Source organism: Rhineura floridana, chromosome 2, assembly GCF_030035675.1.
Source record: "Rhineura floridana isolate rRhiFlo1 chromosome 2, rRhiFlo1.hap2, whole genome shotgun sequence".
NCBI lineage: Eukaryota > Metazoa > Chordata > Lepidosauria > Squamata > Rhineuridae > Rhineura > Rhineura floridana.
The window spans coordinates 223,843,132-223,868,332 of record NC_084481.1 but is presented as its reverse complement, the minus strand read 5'-3'; positions in this window follow the sequence as shown (position 1 = coordinate 223,868,332).

Below are 25,201 nucleotides of genomic sequence, written 5' to 3'. Positions count from 1 at the left end.
TTATGGAATGTAACATTAAAGCTTTAATAAAGTCATTATTAGCTGGCAGATGGTTCCAAGAGGTTTTTTTTAAAACGTTGTGATGAAGGAAACACTGGAAGCTTTTCAAGTTACACTTCAGTAGACTATGAACTACTAAAGTCTTAAAGGACTCCCCCCCCCCTTGTATCATCAGGGTTGTGATCCTTTATTTTTCTCTCTTCTTTAAAACACACACACACACACACACACACACACACACACACACACACACACACACACACACACACACACACACACACACACACACACACACACACACACACACACACACACACACACACACACACACACACACACACACACACACACACACACACACACACACACACACACCCTCTCCCCCTGTATCTTTAGGAGAAGAGAAAGCCAAGTGGAGGTATTCTTGCAACACTGTAATGAGAAAAACCACAAGGTGGAATTCTCTCTTCCCCCTGCACAACTTTTAAAGATACAAAATAACTCTTAGTTGCCAGGCCCAGCCTCCAAGAGGTCTTTTGTATCTTTAAAAGTTGTGCAGGATCAGTCTCAGGGATTGAACCTGGCAACCCTACAACACACACACACATGATTGTCTCTGCAGAAATGGAATGTGGAGAGGTGCAATAGCCTCCCATCTGTACAAGATCACGATTTAAATGAAAGTGGTGTGTGAGAAAACAGAATCCACTGTGGAGAGATTTGCAGGGCAATCCTATGCATGTTTACTCAGAAACAAGTCTCACTCTCAGTGGCACTTACTCCCAAGAAACTATGCATATGATCGAAGTCTTGAATTTATCTAATATGAAGGAGCACCAAAATTTCTGGATACGAAATAAATGCCACCAAGAGTCTGAAACATCCAGGGTTGGATCTAGACTAAGTTAGTTTTGCTTATCCCCCATTGAAACTTTGAAATGTTTTGACTTACGCCCCATTGATTTTAAGGGCAACTAATTTAGGCTGCAATCCAAACTCCAGATCCGCCATGCTTCATTTTAGTGTGCAGTTAGACACAGAATATGGATTTGGAAACAAACTGTGCAGTTGGAAAGGTGATAACGTGCGGTCTGAAGAATGGTGGGGAGAGCAGGAATTAGACGTATGCAGTTATTAAGTGCTTAAATGACAAGCAATGTCAGGGACAGCATGTATACAAATTATATAAGGGTAGAATGCACTCAGTTTCCACACATAAAACAAACTGTACAAACCATATTAAATCACCTTCTTTTGGGTCAGAACCTCCTTCACTTTCATCTTTGGGCAGGTAACACTTTGTCACATCCTTATAAATACCCTTAAAGGACTCCCTTTGTTGTACCTGTAAGTAACTGAACTAAGGCAAATTCATAAATGAATCGTTGCTATGAAGTCAATATGAACTAAGGACTCTGGTGGAGCAACTGCCACTGATACAGGGTGTAACCAAGGAGCAAAGCATACCTTTGTGTTTGTTTGGCTTTTAAAAAATTATTATTATTATTAGTGCAGGGTGCCTGATTAATTTGTGCAGTTGGAAAATTTGCTTTTAAAAAAGCCCTGTCTGCCATGCTGGGGGGGGGAGGCACTGGATGGGGCAGAGGTCTTCCTCCACCCAGCCCAAAACAGCTCCCCTGGCCTCCTCCCTCCCATGAAGATCGGTGCCAGCCTCACTGTTCAAGCACAGATCTTCTTACTCTGCCCTTAGAAAGTGAGGCGGGCAGGAGTACTCCTGATGGGATCCACCCACAGAAAGCCTGGAAACAGGGCTGGGAGGGGCTAAGCCAACTCAAGATAAGCTGTGTCCTGAGCTGACCCTACAGCCGTCACTTGATGGCATCGCACCATTATTATTATTATTATTATTATTATTATTACTCCTACTACTCCTCCTCCTCCTACTACTACTACTACCTGCCCTTCACCCAGAGGTCCCAGAGGGGGTTATAACAATCTTAAAACACATAATTAAAACTATAAAAGACAACCTAAACATCACAGAAAATAGGGTGCGTCCTAAAAATATGCTTCTCAGGTGTCAAAGGCAAAGGTAAAGAGGTGCATCTTCAGCATTCACCAAATGTTGAACAATGAAATTGCCAGATGCACCTTGGGGGTGTGTGTACAGCTTAGGGGTTGCCACAGATCGCCCTCTCCCGGGCCACCACTCCCTGGACTTCAGAGAGTGGCAGAACTACCAAAAATGCAGGGACAGTAGGGAAGGCGGTGGTCTTTCGGATATTTGGGTCGTCAGCCATTTAGGGCTTTAAACACTAACTTGAGCACCTTGAACTGGGCCCAGGAACGAACTGGCAAGGAATGCAATGCAGCTGTTTTGAAACAGGGGTTATATGAGTTCTATTGACCCAATCTCTGTGCCAGCTCAAGAGGAGCAAGGTTTTGTTGCCTCTGCCTTCTTTGCCTTGGCCAGTGTGAGCAGCAGAGCTATAGATGCAATTGCCTATAAATCTCCATCATGTGATACTGCTGCCCAGCCGGGGTTAGAAGTGCTTTGCCAGTCTGGCTCCAGACCTAACAGCCTTATCGTGGCATATGCTTTTCTGGGTCAGACTCCATTTCATATGATACATTAAGTGTTATTCTCAGCTGGTTGATGTCAGGTTCCAGGTCATTGACCCCTGACTTTTTAGAGAAAAGGGTCCCTATGTACAAGCAGGGATGGGGGAGAATATTCAAAAAAATCAAACCTGGTACCGGATCCCGACTGAATTTGATAGTTCGCTATTCCTTCAGAGTGGCACCGATCTCTTGCAGCGGGTCACAGCTGTAATCAGCACGGATTTTGCGGCCGCAACTGCAATCAGCAAGAATTCCCCCCCTGATATCCTCCCCCTATTTTATGTAACTTTTTTCATAATTAAGATGTTAACCTCAAATTTCTATTTGTCCATTATATATTACAAAAAAAATTGTTATTATTGCATTATCGTTATTATCTCTTCTCCCAAAGGGTTCTTCAGGACCCCTCTTTCTTTTGTAAAAAATAGATTATTATGAACAACACACATACACACTGTGCTGCCCACCAACCACTCACTTCGGTACAAGTAGCAATCAATCATTCACCCCGGGAAAGGGGTGGGTGTACTGTCCTCTTCTCTATGAGATATCAGTGCTTCCAAACTGGCACAGACCATATCCAAAAGAGAGTAAGCCTGAGGCAAGACAGACTCAAAGGCGATTATCTGCCTCATTGATATGTAAAACCAGGAGAAAAAACCATGTGGAACGCTGTGATCAATTCCTTCATGTAAGCGACCTAAAAATTCTGCAATGTTTTTCCCGCCGCCAAAAAAACCATGTGGAACACTGTGAACTGAGAATTCATTCACGTAAGTGACCTAAAAATTCTGCAATGTTTTTCTCAATGTCAGAAAACCACGTGGAACGCTGTGATCATTCATTCATATCTGCAACCTGAAAATTCCGCAATGTTTTTCTCTGCCACCAGAAAACGATATGGAATGTTGTCATTTACATAAGAATCTATGGAAATAATTACATAATTTTTGCAACCCCTGGAAAAAAAAACACACCTGCAGATCGAATAGTCAAACATCAGGAGCAGCAGATCGCATCGGCAAGCACCAGAGAAAGCGGAAACAAAAAAAGGATGGACCGGTAAAGAAACAACGGACTAATGAACTGCATGCAGATTGGCACCATGCAGCGAACCATCTCCCTGTGTATGAGCCAATCATCATGAAAGGGGTGCGTGTTAGCCACTGAGAAGAGTCTTCTCAATTGGGCAACAACATACCTTCTTGTCCTTTTGTGCCGACTGGAGCCACTCAGAGTGAACGGAGGTGAGTCAATCACTGAGAAGACTCTTGGCAGTAGCTAACACATACCTCCCCTTTCATGCTGATTGGCTCCAGGGGTAAGTGAGAAGTGAGCTTCATGGCAAAATACATTGGTCTCCCAAATCCTATTCCGGCACTTGGCTTCATTTCAGAATTCTTAAAATCAAAACATTTCTGGCAATGTTTAGCCCCCAGAGTGAGATGGGGGCAGGTGAGGGACAAGCCTCTGCAGTTTTATTCTGGTTCTATAATTTTGTAATTGCAGAAGAGACAGTGATCCTGGGGGTGTGGTGTGACTATCATGAACAGGCTCTGCACTTCTGAATTTGCCACTACACTGCTGGTTGATATACAGACTATTCCAAGAGTGAGAAGTTCCAGGGGCCCAACGTTTACCTTTTGGAAGGAGGTCACAAGCAGCTTATTGACTTTTTATAATGTTTGTGTTTACTACAATGAACACAGGTTGAGCATAGGTAGAAGCACAGCTTAAACACTCCACCAGACCGATCTGTAGGGAGACAGTCAGCCCCCCAAGATGCTTTCAAAAGCCTGAACTCATCTCTCTCTGCCTTTCTGAGTCTGCCTCAAACTGTAGGCGGCTGCTCTTTTCACAAACAGCTTTCTCCTCTTCTTGCTTTGGGAGGGAGGAATCCAGATGAGGCATCTCTTATATACCCAGCTGATCACTGCACTCTGCAGGTGAGGGCCTCCTACAGACACCATCTTATCAGGAGGTTAATTCTGTACAATATAGGAAACGGACCTTTAGTGTGGCGGCACCTACCCTGTGGAATTCCCTCCCTTTAAATATTAGGCAAGCACCATCTCTGCTATCTTTTCGGCACCTTTTGAAGACTTCTTCCAACAAACCTTTTAAGTTGAGACCTATCCCAGTCTACGTCTGTGTTAGAATTGCTTTTAATATGTCTTTAACCCTTTTTAAAAAAGATGTTTTAAAAAAATGTTTTAAAAATGTTTTTAACGTTATTTTGTTTTAATGTATTTTAAGGTCTTTTTATGATGTTTTAAAGTGTTTTTAGTGTTTCTATTTGCCGCCCTGGGCTCCTGCTGGAAGGCAGGGCAGGGTATAAATAAAATAAAATAATCAATCAATCAATCAATCAATCTCTTCTGACCATCACTAGATCTTCTTCACTCCCATGGAGACACCTCATTGGAACATCACAGTATTGTCCAGTATTGTCCCAGAGTAGTAGCCCTGTTCACAGTCATCTGACAGGGAACCCATACAACAGACACCAAGTCAGGCCGCTGGGCAGACACCTGTCGGCATGCTATAACTTGGATTCCTGCATCGAGCAGGGGTTTGGAATCGATGGCCTTATAGGCCCCTTCCAACTCTATGATTCTAAGGCTGAGTTGAAAGTCTGAGGTCATGGATTTGGACTCATCCTGCCCCTCTCCTCACCTTAGTTTTTTTGAAAAGTTTGGGGGATGGGTCCCGTGTTTTTAGGAAGCTGCCTTCTACCAAATCAGGCCATCTAGCTCCATATGGTCTGCAATGAACAACAGCAGCTCTCCACTGTTTCAGACAGGAGATATTCCCAGCAGTACCTGGAGATGCCAGGGATTGAACCTGGGGCCTTCTACATGCAAAGCAGATGCTCGACCACTGAGCTACAGCCCTTCTCCCTTTCCCTTTAGGTGATTTTTTTCCTGGCACCTGTAAGTGGCAGCAGCAGGAGAGCCCCACATGTCTACTTGCTGTTGGCCTCCATTCCTCTCACCCAGAATGCCCCGAAACAGTGGCAAGAAAGATGTGGCATTATTCCAGCAGCATTAATCATTTATTATGCATTTATTGCACTTATTTATATCCCACCTTTCAGGATATAAATCCTACCAAGGTGGTTTATAAGTAATATTCAGTTGCATATTTTTAAAAATATAATATAAATATTAATATATCGAAAACACATCAGGATTGCTCCCACATGATGACTGATTGCAGATGACCCGACAGTGGTGGGTGGAAAGGAGATAGTTTAGCTGGAGCAGGCCCTGTCTTCCTCTCTCTCCTGGAATCCTTCCCATGGAACAGATGATGGTAGATCACTTGCCTTAATGGCAGCCAGTAACTGCCACGGAGGAGTTTTTAAAAGGGGGGGAATTAGAAATGGCCAGTGCTGTCTAGCCATCAATGGCAAATGAACCCCCAATCAGAGAAGACACACACACATTTTTCCCCACCCATGCATGTGGTTGTCGTTATGTGCCTTCAAGTCGACTACGACTTATGGTGACCCTATGAATCAGCGACCTCCAAGAGCATCTGTCATGAACCACCTTGTTCAGATCTTGTAAGTTCAGGTCTGTGGCTTACTTTATGGAAGGACCCATCCATGGGCTGGTGAATTTGGGAGGGGGCATTTCACTACAGCCCTGAGACTACAGTCCCATTGTTTACAAAATATATTTTTTCCTTTGTACCTATGTCTGTCTTTTTATAAAAAAAATGGGACAGATCCAGATGAAGCATATTAAACTTAGTTCCCATTCAACTCAACAGAACAAATTAAATCCCATTGGCATCAATAGAAACTTCAGTTCAACTAACTTACAATCCTAACCATGTCTACTCAGAAGTAAGTCCTACTGAACTCAGTGGGGTTTACTCCCAGGCAAGTAGAGCTAGGATTGCAGCCTTAGTCTGGATCCAGCCCAATGGAGCCCAAACTCAAGTTGTTGCTGTTAAACCCGTGTTATTTCCATGCAGAGCCCATTACTGTACGAGACAAGCACAAAGCAAAACCAAGCAATCTATTTCAAAACACAGTCCCTGGTCATGATACAATGTTCCTGTCTATCCTATGTTAATTTAACCCCTGTGCTAGGACAGGAACCCAGAGTTCTGATTAAGTCTGAATAGAATAAAACAGAATTTGCTAATAGATTCTAGCCTAGCAATTTCACACTGGAGCCTCCCTTTGAAGTCCCTTTGTTGAGCTCTGGTGACTTTAATGTCGGCAGCAGTGTACCTGGGGACTGAAGCGTTCTCCCAAGGCTTCGGAACGTCACCATAGACAATAGAACGGTTATTCATCCCTTACCTTGGGCTCTGAACAGCTTTCTTTCAGCCCAAAACTTGTTATGAAGCTCTATCAAATTGAATTTGGGACATGCTGTCTACAAAGCGAAAGGGGCTGAACCCAGCTCAGGGTGAGCACATATTGAAGCCCCATTGATTTATGGGACGGAGGGGGAGTTAATTGTGTGCTTAAATGTTTCCCACAACTCAGTGGGGCTTCAAAATGCTTAATGTGGTTGGAGTGTGCTCAGTGTGCCAGAGACCAGCAAACTTTGCACCCCTCTGCTTTGGGTCGGCCTCTTTTCACAGCGTTCCACCTATCCTGTTCCTCGCTGGATTTTATTTTGAAGAACGCCACTCATGTGGTCAGCCAGCCAGACTTGACCTTGCTGTAACAAACTGCCCTCAGTGATGAAGGCCTTAATCAGCGCTTCATTGGAGCACCACAATTTCTGCGAAACCTGCCTTGGCTCAGGGCCGCGGTTGGTGGTGGTGTGTGCAAATTGCTTGGTGGCTGCAGAGAAAAGTGAGTGTGGGGCCTTGGTGGAGCTTCCAAAGGCTTGTTCAAGGCGAGGGAGGGCTGTGCATGCAGCCCTGACTTCCTGTGGCTCTCTGCCTAATGCCATGGAGGTGGCATGAAGGGAAACACTGGAGGGGAAAAGATGGCAGAAAGAGAAAGAAAAAGAAAAGGGAATGAGAGAGGGAGAGGTCAGGCATTGCCCACTGGCAGCGCATGGCTTCCGACAGATCACCTCCAAAGACATGCAGACTTTGACATACTGTATAAAAGGTCCCTCATCCCTAGGCTTTGATGTGTCTTTCATGTCCTGCGCGGTCCCTTCAACGTCACCTATTTCCTTGCTTCTGTCCCTACAATTCCTTCTATAAAGAGGCCTTCGCTGATTCCTTATGGGCACATCGGTCCCAATATGGTCTACGCCAACTGGCAGCAGCCTTTCAGGGTCTTAGGCACAGGTCCTTCCCAGCCCTGCCACCCAGGAGACTTTCAGCTGAAGATGCCAGGAGCTGAATGGGTGCAGAGGAAGCAAGATCCTGTAGGCAAGTCCCATGCTAGATCAGGAACTGTATGCTGGAAAAGGTGCTGTGAGCATGATTTAACGCACCAGATCCCTGCAAGCAGAGAACATGGGTTGGACAGCACTTTGTTGGTCCTCTAGCTCAGCAAATCCAGACTACACCATCACCAACAGAGAGCTCTCCAGCTTCTGATCCAGCCAGTACCATCACCAAATGTTGAGGGGGCCTTTGGCACGGTGCTGACAATGGCTTGCAGCCCTTGGCCTGTGCCCAGTCTGGCCAGCCGCTGGAACCGGGCTTGCCTCCAGCGAGGGAGAGTCTACTGGGTTGCATGTGCAATTCCCAATTAACAATTCTGCTGGATGTCACCAAGGTCCATCTAATCAGTGGCGGCAGGTGGCTCCATGTCAGTGGGGCAATGCTATCCGCTCCTGGGTTTAGTCTGTACTTTCAAGGAGCTGTCCAGGGTGCTGCCAGGCGAAAACCCAGAGTGGATTCCACTGCCCCACTGACACGCCACTGCATCTAGTTGAGTTTTCAACAGTCGCCAGGCAGAAGATGCCTGCCAGGACTGGACTGTAAGTAAACCATGCTCATATTTCTGGATCGGGGTCATAGACTTTCTTTAATATATCATGTACTTTTCAGGCTGAGAGTTCTCATCTCCCTCTCCCTCCTTCCCCCACTTTTTGTTTTACATTTGTAATACGCCACAAATCTGAAATGTCTGAACTGTTATCCTGCCTGCAAAATGTAATTTGATTCTTTCCCCCTTCTTAGCAGTTGATGAGAACCCTTTGTATTTTCATGCTTTAATACAATCTGGCACATAATTACAAATGACTCACCGATAATCTCAGTCATGGAGCTCTCTGAAATTAGATGATAATTTAGCCTGGAGTTTGTGTAGCAAGAAGTAAGAGAAGACGATTTATAATTATTCCAATCAAGAGGTTCTCTCTCTCTCTCCTCCCCCTGCAACTTTCCCTTTTCCAGGCAGCCCCTCCGAAAACAACTAGGGGATGAAAAGTCTTCAGACCTCTTTTGCCCCTCTGTGTCTCCCAGACAAACACGAATGATCAGTGTCCGTTTTCATCACTGTAGAAATGCCCGTAACTGCTACTGGAAAGGTGTGTGTAGAAATCTTCAGGGTCCCAGACCAGGGCAAGAATATGCGTGTCCAAATCTACGTCCACCGAAGCCGTTGGAACTTCCTACCTTCCTCTAAGGACATGTTCATACATTACAAGGCAACAGACCTGAGGCTTGCATTGATGTGCCAGACTGGCTGCTGCTCTTGATGTCTCCCAGATCTTATTACCGCTCGTCTAAGAGAAGACAACATACGCAGCGCAGGAGCGGGGAAACTTTTTCAGCCCAAGGGCCGCATTCCCTTCTGGCCAATCTTCTGAGGGCCACATGCCGGTGGTGGATGGAGCCGGCTGCAAAAGCTGGTGGGGCAAATGAATAGACATTTTGACTCTGTACAGTAGGGTAATTTCTACTGTAGAAATCTCTCACACATCCCTCTCTATCCGCCATCCAGACAAGTGAGAGGCATTCACAGAGTTCAAGGACACATTATAGCCGAGGTGAAAGCACTTGAGGGGCAAAGCAAGGGCCAGGGAGAGGGTGTGGCCTCTGGAGAAGGGGTGTGGCCTGGGTAGACTTCTGAAAACCAGATAGAGGTACCTGGAGGGCCACATTTGGCTTCCAGGCCTGAGGTTCTCCACCCCTGATGTAATGTGGTGCCACCTTTGCTTTCCTCACTGTCTCCTCATTCATTGGCTGCCATTTGCCAATGTTCCCATTGTCTTGTGCCAGGTGTGGAGTTGCTGCAAGTTTTGGGGGGCCCTCTAATGGTGGCCCACCTATGTTGAGGGGCCTCCGGTCTTGTGCTTACCTTGCAGTGACAGCAGCCAGCTAGGAGCCACCCTTTTAACATCCCATGATGGCTCCAATGTACTGTCACTCTGGGGCACTGTGTGCAATTAAAACGGCAGCTGTCTGCTACCACCACCTGGCATGGGGGTGTGCATGTGTGGCAGAAATCAACCCCGATGGGCTCGGCTGAGGTGCTGTTTCATTCATATGTTTATTATTACCTTTATATCCAGCCTTTGCTCCAAGGAACTCAAGGCAGTATACACATTTCTTCCGTTTCCATTTTATCCTCACAACAACCCTGCGAGGTAGGTTAGGTTGAGAGATAGTGACTGGCTCAAAGCCACCCAGTGGGCTTCATAGCTGGACGGGGATTTCAACCCTGGTCTCCCAGGCTGTAATCAGACACTCGAATCATTGCACCGCATTGACTCTGGACCTCGTACTGCTAGGGTCTCAACATCTGCTAGAAGGTGCTAGATGCTGGCGCCAAAACAGCCACATGACCCTTGCAGTGTCTAGTTTGGCCGTGTGTACGTTCAACAGGCAGTCAAGGCCAATCTTGGCTTCCTAGCCAAGTGTATCTGTATGCAGTGGAGTCACTAGGGTTGGTGTCACCTGGTGCGGTAACTCATGGTGTCACCCCCATGGACCTCCTCCCGTACCAGACCATACAGAATCCTTAGTAATGTTTTTTGTACTAATGTTACTCGTAAATCGTAATTCCCATATATCACTGAATGTAATGGCAATAGTAGTGACATAAACAACTAGCAAATTTAAAATTACACCTTTAAATTACAATATCATACGCACAGCCCAAATTCTTGCTCTTATCACTAATGGGAGTTAATTATCTTGCATATGCTCATAGTAAATTTTCAGATACTTTCAGACCCTCAGCAATTTTCAAGTGGTCTATGTAGAAGAAAAGTTTGGGAACCCCTGGAATAAGACACCTGCTTATGTCCCTATGCTGCTCTCTCCCCTCATTTACGGGCCTGGGATGCTCGCGTGTGGACACACCTCCTTACAATTATGGAAAGTGATTCTTAATAATAAGTCTCCAGACACAAAGTTACATAGGTATTTATCAGTTGTTTAGTAGAAAATTCAGAAGTGCAGAGTCCCTTCATGATAGTTACAGCCACATACACCCTTTTTTGCTCCTGGATTAAGAATGAGATCTTTGTTAATGCATTATCTCACAACAACAAACATCTCTAGGAGCCAATCAGCATGAAAGTGGAGAGCGTTAGCAACTGAGAAGAGTCTTCTCAGTGGCTGACTCACCTCCTTTCACTCTGATTGGCTCCAATCTGCAGAAAAGGCAAGGAAGCATATTAGAAGACTCTTCTCAGTGACTAACACTCCTTTTTCATGCTGACTGTAGGATGCTTGGAGACATAGGGACCCTGCTCCCAAAAAAGCAGAGGGACTAAGATCCCCTGGGCGACTACCCTCCTGGTGCTTATGGACATGACCGTAATACATTTTGTAAAGTGCAAGTTCGATATTATTTATTAAGTGTGTTTAGGATTACACTGATGGCATTCCCAAATATGTACTTTCACACAGACTTTGGTTTTCCATAACACAATGTTTGTCCAAGCCTCCACACTTGCACTACTTGCACACCCCTTCCATAAGCACATCAAAGTTGGATACACACCTGAACCAAAACCCAGACAAAAGGGCACTCAAAACAAAAAGGTAATTAGAGTGGCTGAGTAGATCTTGTACAGTGGTTATACTGACTGGGCAGTCACTGTCCTTCACATTTTACAAAATACTTTTTCCTATACAAAGATTAAATTTCTGTGTATGAAAAAGTAATACATGAAGTGGTCTCAATAGTGAGAAAAGTAAACAAGTTAATGGTGATCCAAATGTTTTTCATTCTCACGTTATGAAGCTAGCTGCCAGATGATGTATCACCTTCCCTACGCATGCAGCGTAGACTGAAAAAACAGCACCCAAGCCTCCATTCAATACGTGCATGTGTTCTTTCCAACATGAATCTACAGGTCTCAAAAAGTAATGTGTGACAAAGTCCTCAAACACCTTATAACATGCCTCAAACATGGTCTCTTGTTCTACCAGCATGCCTCCACACCATCACTTTGCCAAAACATAAGGATAGGTAAATTGCTTTTAGGGAGGTTCACAATTATGATTTCCTATTTATTTAATCTAAAAATATTTAAAATACATAAAAACAGCCAGGGGAAGATATTGGAGAAATATAAAATAAATACAAATAAAAAAAGGGGGGAGGTGAAGAGACCTTAAATGTGCTACTCACCATCTCTCAGCCTATCCTCCCCTCAGGATGAAAACAATGGAGAACCATGACCACCCCCAGGAAGAAGGGCACACTTAAAATGTAGAGGAAAAAATCATCTACAACCATAGTGTGAAATCAAATACTTATTGGGACACAGTATGAAGAAATATTTATATAAACATGACTCTCAAATATGTTTATGAATTACGCAATCTGTACATATATTTAGAGTGCAATCTGATGTTTGTTTACTCAGAAGCAAGTCCCAATGTATTCAATGGGGCTTACTCAAACTGGAAAGTGTGCAGAGAACTACAGCCTCAAGTGATAAGGAACTTGTTCTTTTAAGTTGAGACCTTATCCCAGTCTGAGTCTGTGTTGGAATTGCTTTTTAATATGTTTTTAAGCCTTTTCTTTTTTCAAAAGCTTTTAAAAATATTTTCAAAGATGTTTTAATATATCTTAAAGTCTGTTTTTATGATGTTTTAAAGTGCTTTTAGTGCTTTTGTTTGCCGCCCTGGGCTCCTACTGGGAGGAAGGGCGGGATATAAATCAAATAATAAATAAATAAACTTCATTCACCCAACCCAAAATTCAGAATCATGCCTCTTTAGGCTGTTTTCCAACTGTTTATTCTTGCTTTATGGTTATTGGAGTTTAAATGGCTTTATTTCTTGTTGTGAGCTGCCTTGGTTTCCAACCCTACCTGGAGCACTCCGCACCCCCCGCACCCCGTGATGCCACTAGGGGGCGGCTGACATTTTTATGTATATCTCGAGAACCGGACCACCTAGAAACTTAATTTTTTTTAAAATTAAAGCTGAGAGTCACCCCCCTCTGATGGTGCGGTCCGCACCCCCTGCACCCCCTAGTGACGCCCCTGTCTGTACGATTTCATATTTGTAAACAGATGTTGTAAACTGCTTAGAGCTTGTTCACAGTCAAGCGGTATATAAATGTTGTTAAATAAATAAAATAAAATATAGAATAGGAGGCCTGGTAGATCAACCCAGAGGTCTATCTAGTCCAGCATTCTGTTCCCTCAGTGGCACCGTGATGCCTATGGGAAGGCCTCAAGCAGAGCATGGGTGCCGCAGCACTCTCTCCAGCAACTGACATTCACTGCCTCTGACACTGGAGGTAAAACAGCCATCATGAGTAGTAACTGGGGCTGCTGGAGAATTCCAGTGGAGATGAACATTGTTAATATTATTTGTCCCATGTACGGAATGGAAATCAATCCAGAGAATACCATATGTTTATGTTTACTATTACATTATTATTTGCTGTTGTTGTTTTTTCAGTCCGCAAACAATGCATAATTGATGATGACCCCTGTGATGCGTCCTTCCCTGGCTCTCCCTGTCAGGTTCCTACCTGCTCGTGGTTACTGCCTGTCACTAGGCACCACCAGGGACTCCACCAGTCCGGACCGCTCTCTCTTATGGTTTCTCTCCCCGCTCTAGCACAGATCTCAACAGATCCCCCTGCTAGGCAACCACCAGTAACGTCCCAATACTAGTATTCCCAGAGACTCTGAATACTGGTATTGTTATTCTCTTCACCGCTGCCACCATTTGTTACAGTTCCCCTTCAGCCTTGGTCATTACCTTACCCTCCCTTCTGGTCTGTGAAACCCCAGCCAAGGACCAGGTCTTTGGTAAACCAAATTAAGTATTTATTACAGATAACAAAGCTAACAAGATTAACAAGATTTCTTCTTAAGGCACATAAGCATATGGTTTTACTCAATACTAATCCGAACTCCACCTCCCTCCTGGTAAACAACTCTCTAAACCCCACCAAGCAATCCACTCTTTCTCTTCTCCCCCTAGATTCCACAATTTACCACCTCACATTCACCCAGATTTACCTGTCATCCTTTCATTTATACTGTCAGCCATTTTAAACATTCAGCCAATCATCAAGCATTCTATTGCCCATTCACTCCCCCGCCTCTTTCACTACTTACCATGTATACTCTAAACAACCAGCACTTACCATATATACACTAATATATAGGAACATCACATTTCCCCCCCCCTTAAACAACGGCAGAGTATTATTCCTGTTCCAGGATTTATACGTCGCGTTAACAAATAAAAGTCTCTATGGGGAAAATGTCTTTCTTTGTTCCTCTGTCTGGTCACGTCACTGCAGTCCCAGCCACTTGCCTGGAAAGTCCATCGGCCAGTACATTGTCCTTGCCTTTTATGAACTGGAAGTCCACTTGATAGTCCTGTAGGGCCCAGGACCACCTCTGCAGCATAGTGTTATGGTTTTTCATAGTCTGCAACCATAAGAAGGCCCAATGATCCGTAGTCACTGTGAATCTTCGTCCCCACACGTATGGGCGCAACTTGTTCAGTCCCCACACGACCGCTAGGCACTCCTTCTGGACCGACAAATAGTTTTTCTCCCTCGGCGTCAGCTTGCGACTCAGGTATGCCACTGGATGTCTGGTGCCTTCTCTCTCCTGCAGCAAGACGACTCCCAGCGCGAGGTCCGACGCATCTGTAGCCACGATGAATGGTTTCTCATAGTCTGGTGCTATTAATATGGGTCCTTGGCACAAGGCTTGCTTCAGTAGATCAAAAGCCTTCTGACATTCATCCGTCCATACCACATGCTCAGAACACTTCTTCTTTGTTAATTCATGCAAGGGGGTTGCTATTTCCCCAAAATTTCTCACAAACTTCCTATAAAATCCAGCCACACCCAGAAATGCCCTTACTTGTTTTTTGGTTAAGGGGATCGGCCACGCTTGTATTGCCTCCACCTTGCTCCATAAGGGGGTGATTTTCCCACTCCCCACCTTATGTCCTAAATAGATTACTTCCTTTAGTCCAAACTGGCATTTCTTAGCTTTTATTGTGAGGCCTGCTTTTCTTAAGGCCTCCAATACTGTTGTCAGGTGTTGGACATGCTCAGGCACCGACTTGCTAAAAATGGCCACGTCATCGATATAGGCCACTGCAAAATCTGACATGCCTCGCAACACAGTATTGATTAGCCTCTGAAATGAACTTGGTGAGTTCCTTAGTCCCATGGGTAAGGTCACAAACTCATATAACCCATCTGGTGTACTGAAGGCAGTTTTGGCTCTGGATTGCTCGTCTAGTTCCATTTGCCAAAATCCTTTACAGAGATCTAGTGTAGAGATAACGGTTGCTGCCCCCAATAACTCTAACATAGCGTCTACCCTAGGCATAGGATACGCATCTGGGACAGTAATTTTATTGATTAGCCGATAATCAATGCAAAACCTTGTCGTTCCATCTTTTTTCGGAACCAGGACAATACTTGAGGCCCAGGGACTGATGGATTCCCTGATCACTCCTAATTCCAGCATATCTTCCACCTCCTTTTTGATCTCATTCAAAACTTTCCCATTCACACGGTACGGAACAGATCTGATTGGGGCATGATCTCCAGTATCAATGGAATGTATAACTATACTGGTTCGCCCAGGTTTGTTGCTAAAGAGATTCCTATAGGTTTTCAAAACTCTCAGAATCTCCTCTTTTACTTCCTCCTTCACCTCCTCTGACCATTCCACTTGATCTACCCCTCCTTTGTCTTTGCTTTCCTGTACCAAATCTGGAAGTTCAGGCCCACTTCCCTCAGGGAATAAGGTAACTTGCAACACCTTTGCATCCCTGGTATGGTAAGGCTTTAACATATTTACATGAACCACTTTGCTTTTGTTTAATTGGTCTGTGGTGATTACATATGTCACTGTGTCAAGCCTTTCTCTGATGGTATATGGTCCTTCCCAGTTAGCCTGTAATTTGTCATGTTTCCTGGGTATGAATGCCATAACCATATCTCCCACATCATACACACGTTCTCTGGCTGTTCTGTCATACCAGTAACTTTGCTTCTCCTGTGCATGACTCAAATTCTCTTTCACTACTTCCATCATTGATGTTAATTTATTGTGGAATTCCAATACAAAATCTACTACAGAAGTTTTGTACTCTCCCAGAGTTCCTTCCCATGAATTTTTTAGCAGTTCCAAAGGTCCCCTCACTTTTCTAGTGAACGTGAGTTCAAAGGGTGAGAAGCCTGTTGACTCCTGAGGGACTTCTCTGTATGCAAATAAGAAGCATCCCAAACGTTCATCCCAGTCTTGTGGGTGATCTTGAACATAGCTTCTAATCATGCCCTTCAAAACTCTATTGAATCTCTCAGTTAGCCCATTAGTGGCGGGATGGTAAGTAGTGGTCTTTAGATGTTTTAGACCACAACATTTCCACATACATTGCATCACTTCTCCCATGAATACACTGCCTTGATCTGTCAGCACTTCATGAGGGAAACCCAGCCTCATAAAGATTTTTAATAAAGCCTCTGCCACTACAGGGGCTTCTACAGATCTCAGTGCTTCTGCGTCTGGGTACCTGGTGGCAAAATCCACCACCACCACTAGATATTTCTTGCCATGCCTTGTGGGTTTGGAAAAAGGGCCCACCAAATCTATTCCCACTCTATAAAAGGGTTGTCCAATTATAGGAAGGGGCTTTAAGGGTGCCTTGGTCTTTACTCCACTCTTTCCCACCTTTTGGCATATTCCACAAGATAGACAATGTTGTTTTACATCCTTGGAGATATTTGGCCAATAATAATGTGCAGCCAATCTCCTCTTGGTCTTGTCTTTTTCCTCAGCCTCCCATCTTAACTTCTCTCTCAAGTACTCTATATAAGCGGGATTGCTTAAATAGCCTTCTGGGGTCTCTTCCCTGACAGGTTGTTTTTGCTGGGCAGTAGCAAATCCTATAAGTGCTACCCTCAATTCATCTACCCCTTTACCCTCGTGAGGTAAATTGAATGTTATGCACTTCTCCACCAGCTCCTCTCTTTTCATTTTTATGTATTCAGCCATGGTGTTTGAGTTCACTCACTCTTTGCCACACACTCTTTGCCAGTCACTCTCACAAGAAATCTTGTTTTGTTATTTCTGTTTGCCACACCACTGTTCTGGATTCTCTAGTATTCGTATCTGGATTCTCTGTTGTTCGTATCCCACCGCTACTGACACCACATGTGATGCGTCCTTCCCTGGCTCTCCCTGTCAGGTTCCTACCTGCTCGTGGTTACTGCCTGTCTCTAGGCACCACCAGGGACTCCACCAGTCCGGACCGCTCTCTCTTATGGTTTCTCTCCCCGCTCTAGCACAGATCTCAACAGATCCCCCTGCTAGGCAACCACCAGTAACGTCCCAATACTAGTATTCCCAGAGACTCTGAATACTGGTATTGTTATTCTCTTCACCGCTGCCACCATTTGTTACAGTTCCCCTTCAGCCTTGGTCATTACCTTACCCTCCCTTCTGGTCTGTGAAACCCCAGCCAAGGATCAGGTCTTTGGTAAACCAAATTAAGTATTTATTACAGATAACAAAGCTAACAAGATTAACAAGATTTCTTCTTAAGGCACATAAGCATATGGTTTTACTCAATACTAATCCGAACTCCACCTCCCTCCTGGTAAACAACTCTCTAAACCCCACCAAGCAATCCACTCTTTCTCTTCTCCCCCCAGATTCCACAATTTACCACCTCACATTCACCCAGATTTACCTGTCATCCTTTCATTTATACTGTCAGCCATTTTAAACATTCAGCCAATCATCAAGCATTCTATTGCCCATTCACTCCCCCGCCTCTTTCACTACTTACCATGTATACTCTAAACAACCAGCACTTACCATATATACACTAATATATAGGAACATCACATTTCCCCCCCTTAAATTCACATTGAAATGAATCTGCCGTCAATTTATTTAACCAAATTTTAAACCAATAAAGTTGGTGACCGTCGCCACCCCTTCTGGTGGTGAGCTCCATATGTGCTGCTTGAAGACGTCAGCCACTCAGCCTCTGCTTCCTGCACATAGGAGCATAAGAAGAGCCCTGTTGGATCATACCAGCATCCTGTTCTCACAGTGGCCAGCCCAGTGCCTATGGGAAGCCTGCAAGCATGACACGACCACAACAGCACCATCCCGACTCATGATCGAGACAGAGGCACTAGGTAACGGGGAAAGCCTGAATGAGCCCTTTGCCTTACAAGTAACAAGGTCAGCATATTATTTTAACTAACTGCTCAGAAAGAAGTAAATCTGCTCCCAGTTTTTAGTGTCCTGGCCAGGGAATCAAAGAGCACTGAACTAACACTTCATGCGGGAGTTGTAGTCCAAAGCATCTGGAAGGCACCAAGCTGGGAAGGCTGGACTAGAATTTTCCCAATTTTCCTTAAGAAAAAAAAAAGGAAAATTGAAAGATTATGGCTGAAATATCCCCAAGGGCAGAGGTTCTCAAACTGTTGGTCCATGCATCACCAGTGGTCCACAAGCTTCATTCAGGTGGTCGGTGGTATGTCCGTGAAGAACACAGAATTTGAATTCTATGAAATTGAAGTTGTAATACAATAAAATATAGTTTTGCCACCCTGGGCTCCTGCTGGGAGGAAGGGCAGCATATAAATCAAATAATAAATAAATAGTACAAGAAATAAAAGAAGCAATACAAATACAGTTAAAGATATCTAGCACTGCACATTACAGTTGCTACAAAGTGGAAATTGACTGCCTTCAAGTCGCTCCTGACTTATGGCTACCCTATGAATAGGGATTTCATGGAAAGCAGTATTCAGAGGGGGGTTACCATTGCCTCCCTCTGAGGCTAGTCCTCCCCAGCTGGCTAGGGCCTGCTCAGCTTGCCACAGCTGCACAAGCCAGCCCCTTCCTTGTCCGCAACTGCCAGCTGGGTGCAACTGGGCTCCTTGGGACTATGCAGCTTGCCCACGGCTGCACAGGTGGCAGGGCACGTAACCCCTGAGCCACTCCCTGTGGGGATGATCTTTAGCTGGCCCTTGACACCCAGGAGACACGAGCGGGGATTTGGACTCACAGATTCTGAACTCCCAGCCAGGCTCTCCTCCCCACTGTGCTATACCAGGTGTTACAGTTGCTACAACAGGTAGAAAAATCATAAAGTGGTCCACCGGCAATTTTCAGGTGGTCAGTGGGGGAAAGGTTTGGGAACCACTGTCCTAGAGGACTGTTCCCCCTCACTACGAGCCCCAGCCTTGCACACGAAGCCTGTTCACTTTTGGGGTCCTTTGATGACAAAACAGCATCTTTTCTGCTTGTGCAAGCATGAATGCAAATTTGCTATGCCCAGAGGGATTGTGGGTGCAGTAGCACGCGATGGTCTATGGGGCTCGACTTGTCAGACCAATTCATCACAAGTGCCACTGTTCAAAGGAAGCCCGTATCAGCTTCTCGCTCTGCAGTCTTGTCTGGTGGAGCAACAAGTAGAGGCAGCAGGTCAAAGTGAGGCTAGTTCTGCCTGTCGTTCAAGAACTCAAAGGCTGCTGTTGAGATAACAAGGATCCGCTCAGCTGATGAGCCTGCTGTTTTCTGCTGCAATCTTCAAAGTGAAGACAGACAGGGAAGGAAATGCTTCAATCCCTTGTAGAACATAAAGTGTTGGTGTCCCTTTCGGTCTTGAAATGATGACTGACGGGGTGTCATATGGAGATTGAACTTGGTGCACCACCACTCATTTCTGGTCGAAGGAGGGAACTGCAGCAAAACCAAGCCAAGGAAGCATCCTTGCACTGACAGGCCAAAGTAGGTCAGGTGATAGATGATCCCTATAAAATTGTGCAGGTCTGGTGGTATTCCCTGATCCCTGTTACACAGATACAAAAGGTCTTGCAAGCCACAGTGGCTGACCAGATGCTTCTGAGGGGCTAACAGAGTGTCACTATTTTGGGGTGGGATTCAATCACGTACTGGCAAATTCAGGTGGCAGAGTTAAAGATGATTTTGGGATCTTGTGCAACAAACCCGCTTCCCCAAAAGATAGGACTTTTTGTGATAAGGATGTTGTTGTTGTTATGTGCCTTCAAGTCGATTATGACTTATGGCAACCCTATGAATCAGTGACCTCCAAGAGCATCTGTCATGAACCACCCTGTTCAGATCTTGTAAGTTCAGGTCTGTGGCTTCCTTTATGGAATCAATCCATCTCTTGTTTGGCCTTCCTCTTTTTCTACTCCCTTCTGTTTTTCCCAGCATTATTGTCTTTTCTAGTGAATCATGTCTTCTCATTATGTGTCCAAAGTATGATAATCTCAGTTTCATCATTTTAGCTTCTAGTGACAGTTCTGGTTTAATTTGTTCTCACACCCAATTATTGGTCTTTTTCGCAGTCCATGGTATCCGCAAAGCTCTCCTCCAACACCACATTTCAAATGAGTTGATTTTGCTCTTATCCGCCTTTTTCACTGTCCAGCTTTCACATCCATACATAAGAGATTGGGAATACCATGGTCTGAATGATCCTGACTTTGGTGTTCATTGATACATCTTTGCATTTGAGGACCTTCTAGTTCTCTCATAGCTGCCCTCCCCAGTCCTAGCCTTCTTCTGATTTTGTGATAAGGATAGTAACAGGAAAATGCACTAGAAAGTGTGGGCTAACACTTGCTTTGACACAATGTTGTCTAGCCTCCCTGCAAGCCAGCCAAAATAAACGCTCAAATAAATAGGTCATCTGGCTCTGACTTGGGAAGCCCACAAGTAAGCTATGAAAGCAGTTTCCCCAACAGCTGGTGTACTGCCTCTGAAAGTTTGCATACAGTTGTCATGGCTAGAGATGTCAGAGAATTCAGATGAAAACAGAAACAGGAGCAGAAATTTCCAATGTTCGCTTATTTGACCCATGTCCAGAATGGAAATCAACCCAGTGAATATCAGTATTTGCTGTTGGTACTGCAAATGATACATAATTGATTATGTTCCCTCCCCCTCATTTGCAACGTGTTTCCTTTGCAATGAAGTTAATGAGGTGGAATAATGTAGTGACAACATATTTATGTAATTAATTTTGTAAATCACATAAGTTATGTAATTCTGCCACAGCAGACGGCAAGACAAACGATTGTTTTTGGTAGAAGACAAACTGCAGCAGAGCAGAAACAGTGCTGCACACGATGAATAACTGCACTTTGGCGTGGCTGTACAGGCCTGTTCTTAGCAGGGGAACTAGCATGCACAGCCAAACTGAGCAGGATTTAACTGATGAAAGGGAGTTAAATCCTGCTGCTTTGGATGTGTGTGCCTATTCCCAACAGGAGAATGCAGAATCGTTATCAGTTCCTACACTATCCCACATGCATCAGCTGATATCACCCCCTATTGGAGTGATGCCAGCTGATTGTCAGGTGGGCTTTTTAAAAAAAGGCCTTGCTGGTCAAATTTGAGCCCCTGGTGGACCAAGAGTGGTCTGTCGGCTTCAGGTTCCCCACCCCTGATCTACACCTAAAACATGGAAGGAATAGCCAAAAAGATTTTAAGAGCTGGGATGACTAATTTCCACACTTCGTATAAAATAACTTCAAAATAGCACCTACAAGACACTTTAAAAGTGTAGCGTCCTGATGGACCTTCCAAGACGAATTAGCTGCAAGGTGAACCTCTAAATAATAAACAGGTTTTAATAACCTGTTGGATGGGTTATTATTAAAATTGCCCAATTAAATGTAGGAGCTCGCTTACCAAATACAACCACTTTAGTTTTGCTAAAATTAATACTAAGCGCACCCCTGGTCATATCATATCCTCCAGCCATATCATCTGCATATAGAAGACTGGCATCCTCCCAGGGACCATAGCACTGTGCCTTAAATCCAATTTTCATTGAAGATATTGTGCATAAATGTAAAGATTAGGGGGAAAGGGGTGTTCCATAAATGAGAAGATCTATGCACTATCACTCCAGATCCTTAGCCGGTCAGTGAACATAAGAACAGTGCTTGCTGGATCAGGCCAGTGGCCCATCTAGTACCACATCCTTTTCTCACAGTGGCCAAGGAGATGGCTATGGGGAGCCTGCATGCAGGACCTGACTGCAACAGCCCTCTCCCACTTGTGATTCCTAGCAACTGGTATTCAGAAGCATACTGTCTCCGACAGTGGGGGTAGAACATAGCCACCGTGGCTAGTAGCCATTGACAGCCTTATCCTTAATGAATTTCTCTAATCCTCTTGTAAAGCCATCTATGTTGGCAGCCATCCCTGCCTCTTTGGGAGCAAATTCCACAGTTTTAATTATGTGCTGTGTGAAGAGGCACTTTATTTTGTCTCTCTGGAATCTTCCAAAATCCAGATTTGTTAAATGTCCATGGGTTTCAGTGTTAAGAGAGAGGGAGAAAAACTTTCCTCTATTCACACTGTCAATACCGTGCATAATTTTAGACCCCTTTGGCGTGCCTCCTCTCACTTGCCTTTTCTCCATATTAAAAAGCCCCAAATGTAACCTTTCCTCACACGGGACGTGCTCCGCTTCCAGAGAAATTCCAGCTATACTTCTGTGGGGAAGGCTGCCCATCAAACAGGTGCTGGGAGGATACGCTGGTTGAGATTTATAAAGCCCTTTGATGGTTAAGAGTCAGCTGTACAGTAAATGTACTATTATCTTATTAGTCATGCAGCCTAACTATCTCGACTTGAGAGTTGCATATGAAAAACAGAAAGCAAAGGCAGTTGATCAAGAGCTGTTTTGAGGGGAGCTCCTCATTATCCCAATAAAGGGCCTCTCTCCGCAGCCCCCTTTCTTTTCATCTGGCAGTGATGCAACTCTTAGGGAAATGCTTGTCAGTAGCGTAGCGGCAAATTCAGAAGTGCAGGGTCCCTTCACGATAGTCACACCATGCCCGCTCACAGCCACTCCCCCTTTTAAGATTGTGCAATGAAATGAGCTTTCAGCCTCTTACTTTGTTTGGAGCACTTTCCCTTAGTGATGCATTGCAACGATCAATGCAGATCTCCATGTTGTTGCCTTTCAGCTAGATCTACTATTTTCTCTGCATGTACATGGGCAAACGTACTAAGATGCTCTAAGGCAAGGAACTTCCTTTGCTGAGTTTCCTTTCCTTTTTGCCATACTAAGACTAAAGGGGAATGTGAAGAGTTTTCTCAGTGGCTGACTCGCCTCCTTTCACTCTGATTGGCTCCAATTAGCAGGAAATAAGGACTCTGCTGGGACCCTGCTCGCAAAAAAGGAAGGGGTCTAAGACCCCCTGGAACCCCAGATGACTACACCCCTGCTTGTGATCCCATGGATCGCACATTACAAGAGTTGTATGGATAGCCCAAAGAACATAAGAAGAGCCCTGCTGGATAAGGCCAGAACATCATTTTGCCTACCATCCCAGATCCTAAATTCAGTCCCTGGCATCTCCTGGCATCTCAGGGCGGGACTCTTGCTTGAAACCCTGAAGAACTGTTGCCAGCAGGATGGAAGGGTCTGTCTATTTTGGTTCTCTCCGTTTCTGATTTTTCCAGTCTTACTCAGTTATTCACCAATTGCTGCAGAAATGTGGAGCTTTTTAAAAAAATTCCTGATGAAAATTCTTCAGCAATTTAATTCACATTTCTAATAAACACATTTTGTACCAATTTTGACTAATGCACACATTTTTTGCAAAACATTTCTCCTAATATAATGCATTTTAAACGTTATTTTCACCAGTATATTCATGTTTATGCATGTTTCCCCCTAATATATGCATTTTTGTTCATGCTTGGTTCAAGAACTGCATTGCAAGATTTGGATAAGTGCAAGTTTTGAAAGATGGCTGTGTTTTGATCCTCATATTGTTTCAGAAAGTGAAAATCTGATAGATTCTGCTTTAAATGTGAACTGAATTGAATTTCCTCCCCTGTCCCTAGTTGCCAGTTAGTGTTGACAATACAGAGCTAGTTGGAACAATGGTATAAAGGCAGCTTCCTATATTCCTAGAAAACAGGTAATGCCTGAACATTCCTTGGCAGTGGCACAGAACTTGATGCACACATGAATGCATATCACTCGATATCATTGCTCAGTAGGGCACTTCAGAAGGGCCTCCTCTGTGTGTGTACCGCCAATGTATGGAAGGAAACATGTATTAGTCCTGCCCCCCCCGTCCATGCAACTCCTAAGCCTGCCTACCAATGTCCGCATATTGAATGGAACATCAGCAAGGGACTGTTGAATGCTTGGGCTGTCCGCACAAGAGGGAATCCCAACCCTTCAGGATTCCTGTTGGCATGAAAAACCTTCGCATGTACAACTGTGAGAGCCAGTGTGGTGCAATGGTTAGGGAGTTGGACTATGACTTGGGAGATCAGGGTTCAAATCCCCAGTCGGCCAACAGCTATTGGGTGACCTTAGTCTAGTCACTGCCTCTCAGCCTAACCTACCTCACAGGGTTGTTCTGAGGATAAAATTGGGAGTGGGAGAACCATGTTTGTATGCCACCTTGAGCTCTTTGGAGGAAAGGCAGGATATAAACGCAATAAATAATAAACTGTGGCACCCCCCCCAATGTTGAACTAAAAACATAGACACTGAGTCGATCAATTGGGGAGGGGGTACACTTCCTCTATCTCCTTCACATATTGGCTATTTATTTATTTAACAGGATTTATATACCATGTAATTCTTTTAAAAAGCTAAGCATTTTACTTTAAATAATATAAAACACTCATAAGAAAATCTCAGTAAAATCAACAGATTTGTTGTAAACCGTCCAGAGAGCTTCAGCTATGGGGCGGTATACAAATGCAATGCAATAAATGAACAGATTTTAAAAACGTACAGACACAATAACATTATCAAAATATAAAGTCAACAGTTTTAAAAAGAAACATACATAATAGGATTACATATCTGGGTAGGCTTGCCTAAACAATTTTTTTTAGCAGCATTGAAAACTGTACAACGAAGGTGGTGCCCTGATATCAAGAGGCAGGGAGTTCTGGAGAATAAATGATGCCACACTAAAAGATTCCTTGCAAGTGTGAAACAAACATTATATGGTTCTGGTCAAAGTTCTTCATTCTATGACTCTCGGGTGAACGCGTGATCCAATCCCACTGAGGGGAAAAATATTTTTGAAGGACATCAGGTGATAGACAACTTTTGGTCTGTGATGGCTACATTATTAACATATGTTTTGGGTGTATAAAGCCATATGCAGCTTGGGGCCAAGATACCTGAACAATTGTCTTACTCCTTATCTACCTAGTCAATCACTGTGCTTTGCAGGTGA